A 4,587-nucleotide genomic window follows, 5' to 3' on the forward strand; every position below is an offset into this window, starting at 1 on the left:
TATTGATTGGACCAAGTGACATGTCCAGCGGTAACCAAAGGCAGGGTTTGGGTCACAACCAATCTATGTTTTGAGACAATTTATTTTTTAACATATTTACGTAGTAGGCTTGGTGGTTTTCAGTGTTACATACAGTATCGTATATTATTTTTGTAGGCTACTATCAGAAAATGAAAATGTAGTTGATTGCAACTCTTCTTAGATCCAGAGAATAGGCCTATATTGTACACCATGTTAGTTTGATACAGGTTATTGTTTGTTTGACATTTGTTTGGGTTTTCGAGGTTAGACATCACAAAAGAGGGAACGGTTTACTGAGTGCAATAAAAAGAATGCTATAAAGATATGCCCAATGTGTTTATTTTGTATGCTGTTTTAACTGTTAAACATGTTGCTATGCAGAAGTGCCAAATAATGTCATTTATTGGCGAGAGCACACACCGTACATCAAGTTGGAATATGTCCAATTCAAATGTCGAAAATGCACGCATTCATGCTAAGGAAGTTACAAAGTTTCCTGAGTTTGCGGTAAGTGACATCATACAGTAGGCTTATCGCTAATGTTGGCGATGCTTATTCTTCACATTTTGTTAGGCCTATAACAATCATTGTTTCAATTAAATGTTTAAAGATTTCATTTTTACTTCAGATTTCTTCATTTCCTGTCTCTGCATCACGCCGTGACATTTGTGAACGTCTCAAACATGCGTTAGCCAGTGATGCTCAAAATGTCAAAAAAGAGGTTTACTGGAATATCAAATTTCCTAATCGCCATGACCACAGCGGCCATGTTGTCGGAGAGGTTGGTTCGCATAATTGCATAGCAATATTGGCTTTTCGGTTGCAGTGATGCCCTAACCGTGATGTAACAGGTACTTCGTGCGTTAACCATCAAACTGTGTTTGTTGCAGAATGCAGGGCCTCTTCAAAGAATCGATGAGAGGCTAATTGCAAAAATACAGGAAATGGTGGCGGACGGAATATGTAGCATCCCAGAACTTCAACGTGGTCTGAAGTCGTATGTTCAACATGTACTGTTCAAAGGTCTTGAAATGCCCCTTGAAACCAATCGGCGGTATAATCCCACCAAAAAGGATATCCAGAATCACTTCTTTGGTGCGTATACGAAGCAAAAGGTGTCCAAAATGGATCTGGAAAATTTACACGTTTTAGTTGAAGAGTGGAAAAAAACGTGCGGGCCTCATGACAATATGTTGTTTCGACCCTACGTTGCAGGGGGTTTACAGTCGATTAGCACAAATTCTGATGGACTTCCTGTGATGCAATGCGCCCAGAGTTTGCTATTTGTTCAGCAAATGGGTTGGCAAAGACGATTGTTGCATCGTTACGGCCAAGGCATTTGCCTCTTGGATGCAACTTACAAGACGTCCAAGTATTTCCTTCCCCTATTTTTTCTTTGCGTCAAAACGAATGTTGGTTACCAGGTTGTTGCTACGTTTATTATCCAAAATGAACAAGCTTCGGACATAGCAGAAGCACTTTCTGTCATAAAAGGGTGGTCGGAAGACTGGAGTCCTCCGTTTTTCATGACCGATAAATGTGAGGCGGAAATCAAGGCCATCGAAAGCGTTTTTTCAAGTTAGTGAATTGCATTCACATTTTCGTTACTTGTGTGCTGTCTTCATTGCTCATGCATTTGTATCGTCACTGCTAAGTTGATACTACACTGTACCACTCAATGCCCACAACTTCTTGTTCCGCAGATTGCTCCGTTTTACTCTGTGCCTTTCATCGCGAACAAGCCTGGGAAAGGTGGATGAGGAAAAGTGACAATGGCGTTCGTGATGATAAAACAATTGTACTATCATACTTGCGAGCACTAGCAAGAGCCGAGAGCGAACAGTCTTTCGAAGAAACATTAATCGAGTTGAAGGACAGCAATAGTTGGATCAGCAATCCGAAACTCCGGAATTATATTGAGAATGTTTGGCTTACAGAAAAGAAGGTTTGTGTGCAATATAAACCACCCTAAATGCAAATAAATCGTAGGCTAGTTCAATAAAATAATAAACTTGTTGGTGGGTTTCAGCGTTGGGTGTGGTTTTACCGTTCTGACAAGGTCAGCATCACGTTTCACACCAACAATGGAGTGGAACGGCAGAACAGGACTCTGAAGGAATACATCAGCATGAGAAGGGATAAATTGTTATCTGCTCTTGTAACGCTTCTCCACAAGGAATTTCTCCCTGACAACAAACGTCGGTTAGTGACTTTCCAGAATAATCGTTGAATGTTGCCACTTTCTGCATGTTTATCTGCTACTAATAACCATAAAACTAAGCAACCACACGGCATTTAACATAATGCATTAAACTGGACATAAATTATAAAGTAAAAACGTTTTCGACCATACCCAATACATATGTTAGCCCTTTTGAAGCAACGAAAATTAACTAATTTTACACCATCCACATTGAAAATGAATAACTGCTCTACACAATGAATTGAAAAAATGAAATACATAAGAAGGAAACGGCAAAGCAGGGGAGAAAGGCACATCACATGGCTAACGGCTAATTAATTACTAATAATTCTGTTATCTTTGCAATGTTTAGGTACGAACAAGAAAACATGTTTTCGTCAGAATTTTATCGGAATTATAACTCTTCGATTCCTGATTACTTGAAAAATCGGCCCAAACATTTCATTCACGAATGTTTGAATCGTATCATTTCATCCCAAGACGTCACCGCAAGCTCCATTGTTCAAGATGGAGATACGTTTGTTGTGAAAAGCACTTCATCAGAAGTACGTTACAGAACAACCTTTGGCAGTTGCAACTGTGCGCCAAACTGCACATGCCAAGATTTCCAACTCAATTTTCTTCCTTGCAAACATATGTTTGCCATTATTCATAATGTGGCAAATGTTCGTTGGGAATCCTTTCCAACGTGGTACACCAAATCTGTGTTGATTGTGCTCGATCCCGACGTGGTTGGTAAGTTAGCGGTGCCTTGCCCATCATATTCTCCACAAAGTGTTGTGCAACCGTCTTTCGATTTTGCCACCAATGTTGAATCCATAAACCACGACGCCCCTGGACCGAGCAATGCATCACCTACCACACCTATGACATCTATGAGGGATGTTCATGCATCTGTAGATCGATTGTGTAATGTTCTGTATCGTGTTAACGATCACACATTGATAAATGATACAGTCACTCGGATAGATGCAATGACAGCTGATGTTCTATCAATCTGCCAAGACGCTGGATTAACAATCGCAGGGGAGGATACTCGGCCTAAATCTCTGAAGGCAAAACGAAAGCGCGGATCGGATAGAAAAGTTGCGTGTGATCCACTGCCACAAAAACGTGCGAAACCAAACCCCTACACTCACCGTTATGGAGAGCATGCGGATGCAATGAGGGCTGCTTATGGTGCAACAACTCTGGACGCAATGAGGAAAGCAACTACATAGAATTGACTTGTTTGCAATCAAACCAGGCGACAATGAGCGATTGGCAAACGCGATACCCCCCAATTCAGGGATAATATGCGTGTCTGTGACCGCAGGGGACCTGGAGCCGAGTTGTTTTGCACGTTGATAACACCGTGCAGTTGCAAGCACAGTTCTGTGATCTTCACACCAAGGTTTTTTTCAGTTGCTAACACGGTCACAAATCGCAGCACATATGCGTGCTTAACTTAACGTGCTAGTGTTAAATAACAGCCTAATGGAAAGTGTTGTGGACTGAATTTGTTAGTTCAAATATATTGATTTCGATGACCAAAGCCTCAAATGATTTCACAAATGTCGCAATTGTTAACGACGACATATAATTGAGGATGTTAATGCACACACAAACTAGGGAAAGTATTGCTTGAAGAGTTAATTCCTGGGACAAAAATTGAAAACTGTAGGCTATGTTGAGCAGAAGCTGGTTTAGTGTGTTAAGGTGGTCAAAACTGTTAGCATGCGTCTACTTACATCCAACAAATAACGAAACTCTAAACTTCTCAGTTTGGTCGGGAAAAAAAGGGTTGCGAGGACAAATGGCAGGTCTCATCTAGGCAAGGGGAGGAGAGACACATGGATGATGATCTGGCCTAACAATAGTGGAAGTGCCATAGTGCATTGGCTATTTACAAAAAGTTAATACCGCACATGTTAAACAAAAATTATATATTTTGGGTACCGCAGCGGCAGAAAAAGTTGAGAAAGATTTAGACAAAGGCAGTTGGAGCTAATTGAGCTAAACTTTTAAATGTGGCAGAGTGCAGACTTACACATTTCAGCTAGAAGTATGTTTGATTAAAGTAATTTCACAAAGTTATTGGGATTTATAGTACTGAAGATGAAGAGCAGTTTTTTTGTCGTATCCAAGCTCACTCCAGGTGGTTGAAGATTTAGATCAGAGGTGACGAACCTGCGGCCCGTCAAAGAGTTTTGTGAGGCCCGCAAAACTCTTTAACAATCGCTCATGCATTAAAGACATCTCAAAGCTGTTTTATGCATTCACTGGTACACCTTTCCTGTGCTATTTTCTTGCCCTAAACACTAACTTTCAAGGTATAAAGTTAGAAAAAGGAAAGCTATAAGGCAAAGTTGTTAAAACACTAT

The sequence above is a fragment of the Aplidium turbinatum genome, chromosome 5 (genome assembly GCF_918807975.1).
Source record: "Aplidium turbinatum chromosome 5, kaAplTurb1.1, whole genome shotgun sequence".
Lineage (NCBI taxonomy): Eukaryota > Metazoa > Chordata > Ascidiacea > Aplousobranchia > Polyclinidae > Aplidium > Aplidium turbinatum.